This window comes from Lissotriton helveticus, chromosome 7, assembly GCF_964261635.1.
Source record: "Lissotriton helveticus chromosome 7, aLisHel1.1, whole genome shotgun sequence".
In the NCBI taxonomy this organism is placed as follows: Eukaryota; Metazoa; Chordata; class Amphibia; order Caudata; family Salamandridae; genus Lissotriton; species Lissotriton helveticus.
In genome coordinates this window covers 1,071,073,527-1,071,092,834 of record NC_136068.1, presented here as the reverse complement: position 1 = coordinate 1,071,092,834, position 19,308 = coordinate 1,071,073,527, and the positions used below count along the sequence as shown (strand labels likewise).

The 19,308-nt window shown below is 41.6% G+C and overlaps 1 long non-coding RNA gene across 2 annotated transcripts in view; it reads right to left on the bottom strand.

Moving 5' to 3' along the window:
- Positions 1–3,587: 3,587 nt before the first annotated feature.
- Positions 3,588–19,308, bottom strand: part of LOC144767229 (uncharacterized) — a 353,258-nt gene continuing 337,537 nt past the window's right edge. For both annotated transcript variants that reach the window (XR_013598106.1, XR_013598107.1), the window contains one exon: positions 3,588–4,031. This is a non-coding gene — a long non-coding RNA (uncharacterized LOC144767229). The remainder of the gene's footprint in view (positions 4,032–19,308) is intronic.

The following is a 19,308-nucleotide window of genomic DNA, read 5'->3' as shown; positions in this document are numbered from 1 at the left end:
CGTGCCTATTTTTACAGGATCCTTCGCTTCCTTGACGCTCGTGATACACACGTGCGTGTTAAATCAGCCATCATAGTACCTGATGATTGATTTTATGCGTAACTGGAGACTTTAATGTCTGTTACAATTCAGGGCTGAGTGCCCTACGTCCCTGCTGTTGTCCTATATCCCAAATTGTGCATTTACATCTAGTCATTTGCTGTGAGTTCCCACATCCAACATATTCGGTCTGTCACTAGAGGCAATTGATTACTGGTTTAACAATAATATGGAAAATCTAATTGCACTATTATAGCAGATATGCATTTCCCAAAGTTCATCAATATTACTGCATTATATTATAGGTGGACATAAAGTTCTTCATCGCCGTTGAGGCCAGCTGGCTGCTTGGTTCTGAACCTTATAATCAATTTCGATTCCAATCGTCTCAATCTTTGTGTACGGTTACCACCTCTTTCATGTTGTGGGATGCTTGCTAGTCCAAAAAATTTCACATCAAGCCAGGTTTTCATTTCATGGCTGGCCATATGTTTGGCAATGGCATATGAGTGGTCACCATTTTGGATTGCACGAATGTGTTGCAATATTCTGGTTTTAAGGGAACATGTCGTGCTCCCTATATAGGCTTTGCCACAAAAACATTGTAACATGTACACAACGTGCGATGAGTCACAGGTAATGCTGGTTCTGATTATGAAGTTTTTCCCTTCTGGATCACTCAAGTTCTTAATGTATTTTCCAATTTTGCAAGCCTTGCAAGTTGGACATTTACTGAATCCTCTTTTTCTCATATCCAGCCAGGATTCTGTTTTTTTCATTACAAAGTGACTTTGAGTAAGTTGGTCAGCTAGGTTGGGGGCCCTTTTGTATGCAATCAGTGGGTGGTCACCAATAGTCATTCCTATGTCTGGATCTTTGCATAATACATGCCAATACTTCATCAACACTTTTTGTATTTTGTGACTCTCCTTGCTGAATGTTATTATCAACCGTGGCTGTTCCTCCTTTTGATCTGTATTACGTAAATTTCCCTCTGTGGATTGGTTCCTTTGATGGTCTTTGTTTACAAGAGTATCTGCTCTTGTTTTGTGGAGGTGTTGTGTCACGTTTGAATAAATCACTGCGTTAAAACCAAGAAGTGTGCCGCGATATCTTTCTTTGTATTGGATATATATATATATATATATATATATATATATATGTTTGCCAAGGTATAGTGAAGAATGAGTGGGTGTATAAGTGTCTGGATGGAGGATTTAGTAGGTGCGTGACTGACTGTATAAGTGAGTGATTAAATGTGTTTTACTGAATGCATGGGTTAGTGACTAAACTGTGTGAATGTCTGTATCAGTCTGTCTATTGCTGTGTAAGCTGCTGGTTGGTGAGTAGCTACATGAGTGTCTATATGGGTTAATGATCGGTTGCCTGAGTATTTGTATGGGTGCCTTAGTGTGTATGTGGGTGGGTGGGAGGTGTGTGACTCTGTGCATAGATGTGCATAGATGTGTGAGTGCTTCATTCACTGGGTATATGGGTTCAAGAGTGCATGTGGAGACAGCTGTATGGGTGGGTGAGTGTGTGTATGGGTATGTTGGTGAGTGAATGCATATCTCAGTGCTACATGTCCAAGTAACTACCATGTTACCTCAGGCAGTGGGGAAGATCTCGGTCATGTAGCTGTGTTGTCCCCCCTGGAAGCGGAAGCGGAGAGGACTGGTCCAACGTACGCCACTCCAGCATAGGAGTAGGAATAAATAGGCTGGGGATCTGGGCGTTGTTCACTTGTGGGAAGGCCAAAGCATCTGCCAGAGCGCCAGCCCTCACCCTGCCACGTGGCTGCTGCCATGACCGCAGGCCTCCTCAACACAGGCCCCCTGCGAACACAGCAGCACAGCATCGCAGACTTATGTCTGTACAGACCACTGCCTTCTATCTGCACTGCGGACAGCAGGGCTCACAATTCAGATGGAGTGGTGATTGCAGATGACACAGTCCAGTAGGCAAGACACATTGCTCCCAGTGCGGCCCCCGGACCACGCATCATCACAGACTGCGCACACGCTGAGCACCAACGGTACCACTAACCAATATGACGGTCATTAACAGGCTCCAAAGGGCACAGAATGCTGCTGCTCGTACTTTGCTTGCCTTACCGAAGCATTATTCCATCTCACAGGCTCTGGTGCGGTTGCATTGGTTGCCTGTAAAACAGAGAATCCAATTTAAAACCTTATGCTTAGCTCATAAGATTCTCTACAGATATGGCCCCCAAATACTGCAAGGACTCTGCACTTTCTACACCCCGATGCGTGCCCTCCGCTCTGCAGATCTCTATCTTGCCTGCACCACGAGGGTACGCAGGAGCAGAGCGGGAAGGCGCTCATTTAAGCATAGAGCTCCTTTACTCTGGAATTCCATTCCACTTCAGGCACGGTCCACCTCAAACCATCAGGTCTTCCGCAAACTTATCAAAACCTGGTTGTTCTCCTCTGTTTAGCTGGCCCCAGCTGCGCACACCACAAATTCATCACATTCCTCTTGTATGTCCGCTATGTCATTCTGCGGGCCCATCCGTAAGCGCTGGGACGCCCCGTTGCTGGGGTAGCCATGCGCTATACAAAACAACCTAACATAACATAACATAACATAACATAACAGCAGGGCTCACAATTCAGATGGAGTGGTGATTGCAGATGACACAGTCCAGTAGGCAAGACACATTGCTCCCAGTGCGGCCCCCGGACCACGCATCATCGCAGACTGCGCACACGCTGAGCACCAACGGTACCACTAACTCAGTGCACCAGAAGTCAATGCCATGGGGCCTTATTAAGGCACAATTCGGTAGGCAAAAGACATTGCTCCCAGTGCGGCCCGCTTGGACCATGCATCATCGCAGGGTGCGCACACGCTGGTTGCTTCAGGTGCCACTAACTCAGTGCACCACTTATCATCGCTGGCTGCACACACGCTGAATTGCCAATAACTGTGCAGCTCAACTCAACGCCATGTGGCTGTGGGCCCTTGCTGACCAAATCCTCCTGCCTAAACTGCGGTAATCAGGGCTCACAATTAAAATTGAATCTTCATTCATTAAGTACAGAGTGCAGTAGGCAACTAAGTATAACGTCCCTCAAAACTACACAATATCCTTTTAGTATCCTTGCTTCAAGAACTTGTTTTATATCAGTTATAACTTTACTACAATAACCAAATTCACTGAATGGCAGTCTACACTGCGGACAGCAGGGCTCACAATTCAGATCGAGTCGCGATTGCAGATGACGCAGTCCAGTAGGCAAGAAACATTGCATCATCGCTGGCTGCGCACACGCTGAGTGCCAAACCTACCACTAAGTCTATGCAGCTCAAGTCAACGCCACGTGGCTGTGGGCCCTTCCTCACCGCTGCCAATTCAAATTCAGTCTTCATTCATTAATTTCAGAGGCCAGTAGGCAACTAACTATAACATCCCTGAAACCTACATATTTCGACAGTGTATTCAATAAATGTTTCATCTTTTGTTCCATACACATACAATGTGGTCAGCAGAGCTCACAATTTAAATTGAGACATGATGTATTTATTGCAGATAGAATTGTACTCTATGTCCTCAAATTTTGTCAAGAGGAAGTGACTAAAAGCATTCCTCAATATCTGTGCTGACTACCGCCTTCGATCTACACTTTTCTACACTGTTTAGAAAAGCCCCAGTGGGTTGCGATGCAGGGCTTGGGTCCTCGCTTGCACAGTGATTCCTACAACAACCGGCACTTGTCCCATCAGCAGTGGCGTCGGTTGGCGTCGCTGCAGGATGCCGAAAACAGCAGTGGGGCTCTGTCCGCAGCCCAGGCTGAGCCGCACAAATTCCACCAAAGAAATTGACGGCTATGGAGGGAGCCACACGACAAGTGAGTCTTTGCTATCAATATTTATTGCAGGGTACAGCGAGGGAACAGCCTTGAATCACATAGGTATTGTCCAGTTTCACCTGACGCGTTTCGTGCGAAGTTGCACTTCTTCAAAGGCACCTGGAAAAGTAAATGACACGGCATCAGTACAGCTATTTCAGCCAAATATCCCGCCATTTAAAAAAAATAATTATTTATTTATTTATTTATTTATTTTTAAAGACCTTTATTGTACTAAATGCATTTGACACAGCTTACAGCTTACAACCCCGCACGGCCAGCCGCGTAAATCAATAACCATACATAACAGTATCAGGTGAACACAGCCGTCTGGCCGACAACCCGGAGGTCCGGCGGCGTAATGCGCATCGTGTGTAGCATTCAAGATTTAGCAAACCACATATCGCATCGGGCAAATAGGTCTGTGAGGTTTTTGTTTTTTTGTAGAGCAATAGTGGGGGCGTCACGGTCAGTAGCCGGATAACAGCCCGTACCCATGAGCGTAGATGACCAGTGAATATGTCTATGGGTATCTTCCCCATGGGGGTGCGGGGCATCAACGCGGAAATGTTGTGCGATACAATATCTCAGATTTGTTAAGGATAAAGAATTGCATAGCTAATTATACCTTGTGGGTGAATTTTGTGAGGACGGCAGCGTTTGGCGGGGACCATCCCAGCCATGTCCATCGCATTCAGCGGTCTCATGAATGCAGCTTTACCCAGTAGCAGTGGTTTGAGCAAGCTAGCTGGTGGTGTGAAATACTATCCAGATCCACCTACCCATCTCCGGGCAGTAAGCGTGTGTGGCGGCCAGTCCCCTTGTCCGTGTTATGGTGTTATCGTGTATTGTCAATCCTGGACTAAGGGGAGGGGGGCCAGGCGTGTGGAACAGGGTATGGTGTTTAAGGGTGGTCGTGTAGTTCGTACAACGTCTTTACTAACTAAAGCAGGAAGACCTGGTCAGGGAGCCGAACCATTGCATCAATAAGCATCTAAACCTCAACTGGGGGGGGTTATATACAAAGGGGAAACGACTCTTGGTTGGGTGTGTATGCATGGTTGGGGAAAATAAGGGTAGGATTGCAGCATTCGTGTGGGTATAGGTCTGATGTTCAGGGATCAGGGCCATCATGGAGTCGACGCAACCGTTCGGGGGGGGGAGGCTGTCACAGGAGGACCCAGGGGCCGCCCGTAGAGCATAGCCCGTGAGGCGGCTCTGTCTGGGTCACAAAGTGAGGAGCTAGCGTGCATATGTGTAGGCGGAACACTAACGTTTCATTGCCGACAGCAGAGCACATTATGTAGGAAGCTCGGAGTGGGCGGTGTGCGGTTAGGGCGTGTTGTATGATGCGCAGCATGGCAGGGGACACAGGGGTGTGGGTCTTAGCCCGCGTTATCCAGTTGGGGTGGGGGGAAGAGGGGGAGAAGTACACTGGTAGGGGGAGCAGTGGGCACGAGCGCAGTCCTTAGTGATCTGCACAAACGCATGGAGGTCAGATGCGAGTACCCTCAGGTGATCCCCTGTTCTGAGCACTTCTGTTGGAAGGATTGGAGGATGTCATCCCAGTAATGTGCAATGGGGAAGCCAAACATCCCGCCATAATGGGCGTGGCCTCACTAGGCCTTCTGGACGTTGTAGTTCATTGTTTTACTCAAGTGAGCTGCCATGTCACTACTTGAATGTCAATTGTATAGAAAAGCCCCAGTGGGTTGCGATGCAGGGTTTGGGTCCTCGCTTGCACAGTGATTCCTACAACAACCGATTGGCGTCACTGCATGATGCCGAAAACAGCAGCAGGGCTCTCTCCGCGGCCCAGGCTGAGCCGCACAAGTTACACCAAAGAAGTTCCCTGCTATGGAGGGAGCCACACGACATGTGAGTCTTTGCAATCAATATTTATTGCAGGGTACAGCGAGGTAATTCCGTTCAGCAGTTCGGGCTGTAGCTCATCGCAAAATGTCCTATGGAAATTAACATTGGGAAAACGCATTTTGGGACCCCACTTTTTTCTCAGCCCCCGCTTTACAAATCACCCCCAAACTTTCAGGATAGGAGCTGACCTGGATAGATTTTTTTTGTGGAGAATTTCGCCAAGATTCGTCAAACGACGCCAAAGTTATTAGCAAAGCAAAAAAATAAATTCCTATGGAAACTAGGTTGTAACTATAACTACCTACTGGCTACTGATTACAGTGCAAACTCAGGAACTACAAGAGGAGGCAAAGGCTCAGGATGTGGAAAAGGAGGGCAATATCAGAACAAGAGAGGAAAGGGCAAATGGGTACCCGGCAATCAACAATAAGTACCCAAAACAATCAAACTATCATTAACCTAACTGATATAGTGCTAACAAACAATGAAGAAAGGATTTTAAAACTAGGTCTTTCATATGCACCCCTCAGAAACTTTGATTATGCCACAACTAGACTTGACATTTACAAAGCGGTGCGCAAGCTTAAATTACGCAAATACTTTACTCTAAACCGGAGAAGAACTACGCAAAAGACCACGCAGTCACAAGATACTGAATCTATGGTAGAAGTAAGTGAAACGAGACAAATGAATGATCTATTTGAATTATGAAAAACTGAAGGTGTGGGATATTCGACTTCAGATGATCTGGAAGAAAGAAGAGCAAGACAGACAATCAATATGCTATCTCCAACAGTTACTCCCTTCAAACCAGTTTCTACATTTAATCCGACTATGCCCAGGGACACAATTGATGTGTTCCACGAAAATGTGACATATCAAATCAAACAATTATGCAGGAAAGTTCAAAATCAGAAAAGACGATACAATAAACAAACACAACAATACGAATCCCTCATGCTCAAATTAAGTCAAAACAAGGACATTATCATCAGAGCCAGTGATAAAGGAGGGAACATAGTACTGCTTAAACGTTCTGAATATAATAAGGAGGCATATCTTCAATTAAATGACAAACAATGTTATGAACGATCGTCTGCCACAATGATGAAGTTAGCACATAAACAGTACCAAACGAAGCTAATGAAATGGCGTAATCTCAAAATTCTAATGGAAAATGAATATAAGTATTTGTTGAATGAGAATCCCATCATACCCACAATATACTTTATTCCCAAAGTGTACAAAAATAAGGAAGCACCCCCGGGAAGGACAATTATATCAGCCCTTGGTAGTATGTTGGAAAAAACATCGGTATACATAGACTATTTTTTGCAGCCCTATGTTAAAGCGTTAGATTCCTATTTACAAGACACTGGAGACTTTCTTTCGAAGATTGAACAAACTGTATGGGATGACAACTATTGGATGCTTACATTAGATGTAGCTGCATTATATACCAGCATTAGACATCCAGATGGGATTCATGCAGTCAAGTATTACCTTGCGCAAAGAACTGATCAACATAAAGAACATAACGAGGTGATTATCCAAATGCTTGATTTCTGTTTGACCAACAATTATTTTATGTACAACAACCTGATATATCGCCAAGTACAAGGGGTACCCATGGGGGCCAGTTTTTCACCAAGCCTTGCCTGTTTGCACATGGGCAACTGGGAAGAATTAGTCCTCAAGGCCAAATACAAGACATCTTGGGAGAATAACATCGTAAAATGGTTACGTTACATAGATGATCTCTTTATTATATGGAACGGAACCAGAGAATCTGCTGAGATGTTTGTTAATGATATTAACAACAACATGTTAAACTTAAATTTCACTGCACACATGAGTCAGCTATCAGTCCCGTTCCTAGACACAGAGATCTATGTTAGAAATGGCAAATTGGAAACTAGGCTTCACCGGAAAGTCACGGCTGGCAACAGTATACTCCATGCCACAAGTGCTCATCCAGCTCACTTAATTTCTAGCATCCCCTACGGGGAGATGCTGAGATTGAGGAGAATATGTAGCAATGGTGAAGACCTCGAACAAGCACAGCAAGACAGTAAATGCAGGTTTATTGAACGTGGATATTCTGCGAAAACTATTGACGCCGCAATTGCCAAATCTATGTTAGTAACAGACAACAATTTCTGAATATATACCAGCGAGAAGTAAATGAAGGCACTAGTACTAGCAATCCAACTCAAAGCAATATGCTGGCCAAAATAGAACAGGTCCTTTTAGGATCATTACCAGTTACAATAAACAACACTCAGAAATATACAAAATTATTAATCGTAACTGGCCACTAGTACTCAATGATCCTATCATAGGCCTGACGTTGCCACGTAGAGCATCATTGACATACAGTAGAGCACCCTCTATGAGGGATGGTCTGGTTAATACCAATCCTGAAGTAATGGAAAAAAACAATTGGTTACAGACTAACAAAGGCTTCTACAGATGCAAAACATGCAAATCTTGCGTTCATGGTATAAACACCAAAACATATGTAGATGCATTCAGTAACAGAGAACATCTTATTGATAAAGTACTGACATGCACGTCTGAATATGTAGTATATGTCTTAACCTGCCCATGCGGGATGAAATATGTGGGCAGCACAAAATTAGCTGCACATAAGCGTATATTACAGCACTTACGTGCCATCGCGAACCAAGTAATACCTACCCTGTCGCGAGACACTTTAAAGATAAGCATAACAGCAACAATGCAGACTTAAAATATTTTCTTATCGATGCCGTAAATGCGAGCAGGAGGGGTGGAAATCGAGAGTCGCGGCTGCGAAAACTCGAAACTAGATATATCTTATTACTAGATTCCAAGACCCCCAAAGGCCTTAATGTCGCAGAGGATCTGTACACGTGTCTTTCTTAAAGTATCAGTGTAACTGTAATCTGACCAATGCCAATGAGATTAAAATGAAGCAGATAATTCTTTCTACTGCAATTGCTCAAACCGCAATACAACACAATATTACTACCAAGCAGGTCAACTAATGCGGATGCATTATGATGTTTAGATGCTATCATAGTAATTAAGTGTACCAATATATAAATTTCTTTCAGAACAAGTCTTGTCAAAATTAATTTTGACAAAACTTGTATTACGAAGTTGATCTTTGATACAATATGACGATAATTTATCAAATTAAGTGATGTGTCAGGTCCCTAGTCTAGACATCACTAGATTAGAAAAATATGGGTTCTCTGCACAATAAATTAGCATCAATATGGATACAGTCTATTGACCTAAATGTAACGGATGGAGAATGGGATTCAGTTGTTATACACACTATTTTAAAGTTTTTTTGACACTGTTTTGCACGGTAAACACTATTAATCATGTATCACCATTGAGATATAAAGGAAATAAAGGGACAGCTATAGGATTGATATAGCGGATCAACTAAAGGGCTACCAGTAATAGAACGTGTCCCTAAGAGGCAATTTAACAAAACAAATAACCAAAATGTAAAAAAATGAAATGATGGTATGTAAATAGATGTACAATAGGGATTTATCCCGAAATGCCATTTGTGATTAAGAATGATAAATCAAAGGCATTAATTAATGAATGGTTATGAAATTGATTGCTCTCCTGGGTTATGGTCATTCAGATATCCGCAGTATAATGTGAAATGCTTGGATGATTTATATATTGAAACTACGATGGGTTCAATGAGAGAATCAAATTCAAAATGGCCCAACACATTAAATATATGTTAGTAGGCTCTGGCAGAATTTTGCACAAACTCATGATTTTGCACACACCTTTCGGACTTAGCATTTATGCGTGTATTATGTCATATGTACAAGTAATAATCCAATGTGGCATTATATTATCTGTCCGATAAGACAAATATGAATAATGTGTATTTTACTGTTATTTATATATTTATGAATTTTACATTTATCTACCCAATCGATTTCAATATTTCTACCCTCCCTGATCTCTATGTAACGTTTGGATTAATCTTCTATGTCTATGGATGACCATGTCACATGATGCACTTTTAAATTTAGCACTGTCACTTTAAAAACTGCAATTTACCAGAGTCACATTGTCATGTGAACAAACCTCTGAGGAGGCGAAACGTTATGGCGGTTTGCAACTAAATAAATAATCTTGCACAGAAACTTTGGTCCGTGTCTGCGTTGCTGTGGTGGGAGATTGGATTCCCTCGTCGCTGCTGTGGAAGTGGTGATATATATATGAATATATGAATTTTCAAGGTTTTGTAAATGCTAATTCCTAACTATATATGGTCTATAACCTATGGTTTTTTCAGTGAATTTCATAGGTTTTTTAATAGCAAATCTTTATAAAAATAATACATTTTAAATCGAATTTAATGTTTTATAATTCTGTCATTTTTTTTTTTTTATTCTTTTTGGTGCGCTCCCGGGGCGCGGACAGGTGAACGCACGGGTAAGCGCAATCTTGCGGCGCGCCCCGGGGCGCGTACTGATGAGCGTCCCGATAGCGCTATTGCGGCGAACGAAAACAACATCGTGACGTATCGCGTAGCCGCCACGCCTTGCGTCATAAGACACGTATCGCGTAGCCGCGAGATGCGTCTTATGACGCACCGCGTAAGCGCACCCGGAAGCGCATACGATCGCGCAACGTAAGCGACCCGATGCGCTTACGATACACGCCCCGGGACGCGCCCCGGGGCGCGTAGCGTAAGCGCGTCAAACCATGTGACTTTAAAATAACACTTTTCATTGGTTCAGAACTTTTTTTTTTCCAAATTGTGTGAAACCCACCCATTTCTCTCACTATTGCTTTGTACTTGGAGAGAGCAAGAGCTGTTCTGTGTACTGTGTTTATCTCCTACTTTTCTGATCTACAGCAATGGCTGCAAGAGAGTCATCCAGCAGTGATTCAGAGGGATTTTTAGATGAGGACCCTCCTCAGCAGAAGAAAAAAACCCATTTCATCTGGAAATTTTATGACATCCCTGAAGGACAAAAAAAAGTCAACGCTCCCAAAGTAACCTGCAAAATATGTGGGAGTAGTTTATCCAGAGGCAATCCTCTGAAAAAATATAGTTTTGGAAATGCTAATTTAATCAGGCATGTGAAAAGAAGACACCTTAACAACTTTGCCAGGGAGAGTGTCAGAGAGCTGGCACGGAATGTACCCACAGATGGCGGCAGCACCTCCACTGGTGGAGCAACACCTTCGGGACCACCCCGTGGAAGAATGGTCCCTAACATTCAGCCGGTGTTTGCAGGCATCAAATTTCTGTGCACGGAGTGTGACGAACTGCTCTGCTATGGGGAGCAGAGTGTTGAACTCATTGCCCTAAAGAAACAGCAACACCGCTGCTCTGCCAGTCCCTAAATTTTCAAATTTTTTTGCTCCTGTTGAGCAGTTTTGGAATTCCTGTTTTTGTTTTTCCCTTGACAAAAATCCAAAAAAAATATAAAATTGTTTATAAAAGTCTAAAAAAATATAAAACAACAAAAACAAAAAAACAATATATAAAACAACAAAATCAAAAAAAAAGTTCTTTTCAGAACTACCTCCAATTTATTAAAAAATGCTTTTTTTTTTTTCAAAAAAGTCTGTCATTTTTTATCTCCTGGTACGCTCCCCCGTAAGCTCCCCGGTGCGCGTACCGGGCGCTCCCCCCCCGCGAAAATCAATTTTTTTTTTTTATTTTTTTTTTTACCCGCGGGAGCCTTTTATGGCCCCCACATCAAAACTAGGGGGTCAGGGGGGTGTACCCTGCCCCCTTTTGCTCATTTCCCCCCTTTGTTTTTTGCCACCTCTTGTGTCTCAATCCTACCGAGACACAAGATGGCGGCCGCTGCGGACTGTTTCGAATGTTTACAGACACCCGAGAACCAATCAGCTTGCCGTGCGCAAGTCGCGTGGCGCGCCCGAAGCGCTCCCCGGTACGCGTAACGGGCGCGGCTCTAGATATATATCTTTTTTTAAACCTAATTTACTCAGAATTCACAGGACCACATATCTTGAGACCTAGCAAAGGCACATCGGGCAAACAATATCTACAATTTTGCCAAGTTTCGTGGAAATCCATTCAGCCGTTCAAGCTAAAAGTGAGGCCAACCGCCCTAGGTCGCCAGTAGGTATATATAGTTAGGATTTTTTCCCTATGGGATTTTTGAAAATTCTATGTCTAATAACTTTGGCGTTTGTGGACGGAATTGTCTGAAATTTTCAGGAAAATTGAACATTTTGTTTCTGAGCAGCCCCTGAAAATTTGGGGGGGGTTCGTCAAGAGGGGGCCGAGAAAAAAGGGGGGTCCCAAAACGTGTTTTTCCAATGTTAATTTCCATAGGGCGGTTGGCCTCACTTTTAGCCCGAACGGCTGAATGGATTTGCACGAAACTTGGCAAAATTGTAGGGACTGTTAGCCCGATGTGCCTTTGCTAGGTCTCAATATATGTGCTCCAGTGGATTTTGAGAAATTAACGTTCAAAAAAAGATATATATCTGTAAGCGCGCTCTGGGCAGCGCTCCGGTTCGCGTACTTTACGCGTAACGGAACTTCGCGAAGCGAAGCTGATTGGCTCTCCGGTGTCTGTCAACATTCTAAACAGTCCGGAGCGGCCGCCATCTTGTCTCTCGGTAGGATTGAGAGACAAGAGGAGGCCAAAACAAAGGGGGAAATGACCATAAGGGGGCATAGTAGATCCTCCCTGACCCCCTAGGTTTGATGTGGAGGCTTTAAAAGGGCCCCGCAGGGCAAAAAAAAAATATATATTTTTTTGTTTTTTGCGTGGGGAGCGCCCGGTTCGCGAACCGGGAAGCGTACTGGGGAGCGTACTATAAGGAAAAAAGAATGATAGACTTTTCAAATACTGTATGTAAATTGATTGTTGGTTTTGTTGATTATTTTTTAATTTCTTTATTTTTTAAGCAATTATTTATTATTGTGATTGTGTTTCAAACTTTAATAACATTTCTAACATTTCACTGTCTGAAATGTCGTCATTTTCATTGAACATAGTTTGTAATCTCTGAGGGTGTAAAATGTCCTCATTTTGAAGGAGGTCATCCACTGCTTGCACACATTGCAGTAGTTCTTGGTCCCAAGTTTCATCCATAAATTCTATATAATTTGGATCAATTAATTCTTGGCTGCTCTCTTGCAGGACAATTTGAAATGAAACTTTCTGTTCGCCTTCCATGTTGCCTGAAATTTGGATAAAAAAAGATATATTAGTAGAGATAGGGCACTGTTGGGATTAATTTTAGATAGGCAGTTTTTATCAGTGAATTTATCTTTGGGCAGTGTATAGTATCAGAGTGGAAGTAGGAATATAAAAAAGTGTATGTGATTTAACGTAAGTAATTTCATAATTATACAAGAGAAACCTAACTCCATCCATAACTATAACAGAGAAGTCTATCTAAATCTATAACTACTACAGAGGGATAGTATATAACTATCAGAAAAAGTTTACCATATTAACTTTTGGTGCACAATATACTTCAGTTTTAAAAATAACAACTTACCTTTACAAAAAAGTTGAAGTGATTAGTGAAAATCCAATTGAAATGTACAACAAGAAGTAGTAGTCAAAATGGCTGTGTTTCCTTCTCTTCCTTTATATATATTCAGGTATATAACCAATCAAATGTCAGGTAATAAAAGTAGAAAATGAAAGTAACATTTTCATTGGTTGTCAATTCCAACACTTCAGATGTGTTTTGAGAAGTAATTTACCTCACGGTATTTAGAGAGGTCTACAGGCTAAATGGCTAAATGGAATTTCAATCAAATTTGTGAAAATGATAGGGATTGGTATGTAGTATGAGCTAATCTATATTTGGTGAGAGTGTCTCCAGTCGTTTTTCTGTAAATTACTTTCCCACCTTTTTTGATGGTGCGCTTCCCGGGGAGCGCCCCGGTACGCGAACTGGCGAGCGCCCCGGTACGCGAACCTTAAGCGTTACGGGAGTCCACCATTTTGTGTTTCGGTCGACTTAAGATACAAGATGGAGGGCAAATAATGTTCAGAATGGGTAGAAGGGGGCACGGTAGACTTATCTTGACCCCCTAGGTTTTCTGAGGGTGGCTGAGGAGGCTTATATGTGCGAAAAAAAACATTTTAAAAAAAATTTCGCGAGGTTAGCTTCCGGTTCGCGTACCGGGTAGCGCCCGGGGAGCGTACTTTGTTGAAAATTAGTGAAAAAAGTTAGAGTAAAATAATAATTGTGAGTGATCAGATGTAGGGTAGCTCTGAGAAGAGCTTTTGGGTTTATGGTACATTTAGGTACTTATAAGTAGGTACCAATGCACAGTCTTAAATTCAGAATGAAAATTCTGTTGCCCTCATCTGAGAAATGAACTCCATCTCCTCTGTAGATATCTTGCATGTAGTAACGCAAGTTATTGTTGTACACGGAGCCCATTCCATGGTCTCTCATGTAAGCTGAAACAGATTTGTTTACATGCTTCCTCGACTTCTCAATTTGTGGACAAAATTGGTTTGACCACCTCCATTTCTGTCTTTGGCATATATTTGAATATACCAAGGCAGTCTGAGGAAAAAGTGCCATTAATTGCTCAAAGGTGTCCTTTAAAAGCATTTCCAGACCTACCCCAGTCAAAGTGCCCAAATCATTACCTCCACAGTGCACAATTAACAGGTCAGGTTTTGGCAAATGCATAAAGGTTTTCACCAATGGTATCAATTGGTGACATTTTAATCCTCTGTGGCCAAACCACTTAATTTCCACATCTTGTAAATTGAGGTTAGGTAAATTTCTGTTCTCAGCATACCTCTGAGCCCAATAGATGTAACTATGTCCAACAATCCAGACAGAAAACATGGTGAGAGAAGGTTCTCCTGCAGTCAGATGAAGTGTGGCAATGAAATGGGAGTTGAAAAAATAAGAGTTTAAAATGAAAAAAACTGTGGAGTTTCTGTGTTAATGAAGCAGTAACAGTGATTGGTGGATTTTGATTGCTGAAAACAGAAAGTTAGGGTGCATGGATGAGTTCTTTGAAAGATGTATTTTGAGTGGTCAAGAAAAAAATCATTAAATGAAAGAATGCACTGGATATGCAGGTGCACTGAGAGTTCAGAGTTCAATTGAAACATTGTTGTGTGAACTTGCAAACACCAGAGGTCTTCCAAGAGGTGGTTGCTATGCAAAAAAAGCAGAGAGGGCAGAGGGGGGAAAGGTTTTGATTTGAAAAAAGTGAGGGAAGAGTTTTGATTGGGTGACATGAGAGATATGTGTGAAGAATTACAGCATTTCTGTGCTTTTGATAGCTGCAGACTCTGGAGTGCATACCTTTTGCTCTGCTGAAGACAAATTGGTGTGTTTCTGAGACTGTTTTGAAACTCATAAAGTATTTGCTAAGGTGAGAAAAGATTTCTTTAATTTAGATAGAGAATAGTGTGCTTTAAGGAGAAAATTATGAAGAAAGTTGTGTTTTTCAAATGTTGCTTTGTCTCAAGTGTTTTACAAATAGATTTTGTTTCTTTGAGAAATTGTAATTGGAGAAAATGTGAAGTATTAGTACTGACAGGGTTTTTTTGTGCATAGGAGCTGTGGAGTGTTTTCAAATTATGACTTGAAAATCGTTTTTGAGGAAAAGGAATGGTTTTAAAATTTATGACAAGGACATAATGGTGTATGCTTCTTTATAAGGCAATTGAGTGTCTCTGATGTTATTTTTCCCATTTTAATGTAAGACCTTTCCCTGTGGAGCAAATTGCTTGTAAATATGCTCCCACCTGTGCATGGCAAATTTAGATTTTGAATGTTTGCGTTACATAGCCATGTTAAAAGTGACCCAAACATGCTGCAAAGGCAATCAAAAAACGCTTTCATGTGTCTTAAGGACATTTTAAGTCATTTCCCCATGTGGAGTGTTTTCAAATTATGACTTGAAAATCGTTTTTGGGGAAAAGGAATGGTTTTAAAATTTATGACAAGGACATAATGGTGTATGCTTCTTTATAAGGCATTTCAGTGTCTCTGATGTTATTTTTCCCATAATAAATTAAAAGACCTTTCCCCGTGGAGCAAATTCCTTGTAAATATGCTCCCACCTGTGCATGGTAAATTTAGATTTTGACTGTTTGAGTTACATAGCCATGTTAAAAGTGACCCAAAAAAGTTGCAAAGGCTTTAAAAAAACACTTTCATGTGTCTTAAGGACATTTTAAGTCATTTCCCCATGGGCAGTGTTTTCAAATTATGACTTGAAAATCGTTTTTGAGGTAAAGGAATGTTTTTAAAATTTATGTGCGCCATATGCCCCCAAATTTCTTTTTCAAGGGGTGCAGCAGGGTGTTCTTGAGACACCCCTGCACCCTTGGAAAAATTCTTAATTTGCGATGAGCTAATTGCTAATTGCAAATTGCACCTTCATTGCTATGGGCCTCCTGGCCCATGGAAATGAATGGGTAATTTGCAATTAGCAATTTGCTCATTGCAAATTAGGAATGGTAAAGAATCGCTATTTATTCCTTAAAATTTGCTATTTAGGAAATGCAAAATAGTTTGATGATACATATGGCGGTTCATCTCTAACAAGATAAGAAGCTTAGGGATAGATTTATGATGACTGGCGCAATGAGGTGGACATCACTTACTTCATTGGTAGGCCTTTACATGTATTATCTCCTCTGTATTCTTCATCAAGCGTAACTTTGATCTGCAATCCTGAGTAGGCCTCACCTTAAACAAACCTCTGGATAGGCCACACCTTATCGTCATCCTTAATTAATCATTTAAAATGCTAGGGACAGATTTATGATAGGTGTATGCCTCTTTTGCGCCTCTGTGCGTCACTTTTGTGATGCAGCGGCGGTGCAAAAGATTTGCTATGAGGCGACAAAATTACAAATTGATGCATTTAGGCAGATGTGTCATGCTGAAAAAAAACCGTGCCACATGAAACCGATGCAGCTGTGATGCAAAAGATGCACCATTTTGCAAGACAGGCCTCACTTGGGGCCATATGTATCAAGCTAATTAGCATTCGCAAAGGCCGAAATTCTGCGAATTTCGGCCTTTGCGAATGCTAATTAGACAAATGGTATGTATCAAACAAGTTTGATGCAAAATAAGGAATAGCAAAATTTGCTATTCCTTATTTTGCGATTGCACTTAAGGATTTGCAAATTTTGCGATTCCTTAAATGCAATGTATCAAACAAAAAATATGCAAAAAATGTTATTAAGGATTTGCAAATTACCACCAACTTCTAGTTGGTGGTAATTTGCAAATTCTTTACAAAAAGCTTTTTTTCCAAAAAACAAAAGGTGCCATATGACGCCCATACATGCCCTTAGGGCATGTATGTGCGCCATATGCCCCCAAATTTCTTTTTCAAGGGGTGCAGCAGGGTGTTCTTGAGACACCCCTGCACCCTTGGAAAAATTCCTAATTTGCGATGAGCTAATTGCTAATCGCAAATTGCACCTTCATTCCTATGGGCCTCCTGGCTCATGGAAATGAATGGGTAATTTGCAATTAGCAATTTGCTCATTGCAAATTAGGAATGGTAAAGAATAGCTATTTATTCCTTAAAATTCGCTATTTAGGAAATGCAAAATAGTTTGATGATACATATGGCGGTTCATCTCTAACAAGATAAGAAGCTTAGGGATACATTTATGATGACTGGCGCAATGAAGTGGACATCACTTACTTCATTGGTAGGCCTTTACATGTATTATCTCCTCTGTATTCTTCATCAAGCGTAACTTTGATCTGCAATCCTGAGTAGGCCTCACCTTAAACAAACCTCTGGATAGGCCACACCTTATCGTCATCCTGAATTAATCATTTAAAATGCTAGGGACAGATTTATGATAGGTGTATGCCTCTTTTGCGCCACTGTGCGTCACTTTTGTGATGCAGCGGCGGTGCAAAACATTTGCTATGAGGCGACAAAATTACAAATTGATGCATTTAGGCAGATGTGTCATGCTGTAAAAAAACCGTGCCACATGAAACCGATGCAGCAGTGATGCAAAAGATGCACCATGTTGCAAGACAGGCCTCACTTGGGGCCATATGTATCAAGCTAATTAGCATTCGCAAAGGCCGAAATTCTGCTAATTTCGGCCTTTGCGAATGCTAATTAGACAAATGGTATGTATCAAACAAGTTTGATGCAAAATGAGGAATAGCAAAATTTGCTATTCCTTATTTTGCGATTGCACTTAAGGATTTGCAAATTTTGCGATTCCTTAAATGCAATGTATCAAACAAAAAATATGCAAAAAATGTTATTAAGGATTTGCAAATTACCACCAACTTCTAGTTGGTGGTAATTTGCAAATTCTTTAGAAAAAGCTTTTTTTCCAAAAAACAAAAGGTGCCATATGACGCCCATACATGCCCTTAGGGCATGTATGTGCGCCATATGCCCCCAAATTTCTTTTTCAAGGGGTGCAGCAGGGTGTTCTTGAGACACCCCTGCACCCTTGGAAAAATTCCTAATTTGCGATGAGCTAATTGCTAATCGCAAATTGCACCTTCATTCCTATGGGCCTCCTGGCTCATGGAAATGAATGGGTAATTTGCAATTAGCAATTTGCTCATCGCAAATTAGGAATGGTAAAGAATCGCTATTTATTCCTTAAAATTCGCTATTTAGGAAATGCAAAATAGTTTGATGATACATATGGCGGTTCATCTCTAACAAGATAAGAAGCTTAGGGATACATTTATGATGACTGGCGCAATGAAGTGGACATCACTTACTTCATTGGTAGGCCTTTACATGTATTATCTCCTCTGTATTCTTCATCAAGCGTAACTTTGATCTGCAATCCTGAGTAGGCCTCACCTTAAACAAACCTCTGGATAGGCCACACCTTATCGTCATCCTGAATTAATCATTTAAAATGCTAGGGACAGATTTATGATAGGTGTATGCCTCTTTTGCGCCACTGTGCGTCACTTTTGTGATGCAGCGGCGGTGCAAAAGATTTGCTATGAGGCGACAAAATTACAAATTGATGCATTTAGGCAGATGTGTCATTCTGTAAAAAAAACGTGCCACATGAAACCGATGCAGCAGTGATGCAAAAGATGCACCATGTTGCAAGACAGGCCTCACTTGGGGCCATATGTATCAAGCTAATTAGCATTCGCAAAGGCCAAAATTCTGCGAATTTCGGCCTTTGCGAATGCTAATTAGACAAATGGTATGTATCAAACAAGTTTGATGCAAAATAAGGAATAGCAAAATTTGCTATTCCTTATTTTGCGATTGCACTTAAGGATTTGCAAATTTTGCGATTCCTTAAATGCAATGTATCAAACAAAAAATATGCAAAAAATGCCATTAAGGATTTGCAAATTACCACCAACTTCTAGTTGGTGGTAATTTGCGAATTCTTTTCAAAAAGCTTTTTTTCCAAAAAACAAAAGGTGCCATATGACGCCCATACATGCCCTTAGGGCATGTATGTGCGCCATATGCCCCCAAATTTCTTTTTCAGGGGTGCAGCAGGGTGTTCTTGAGACACCCCTG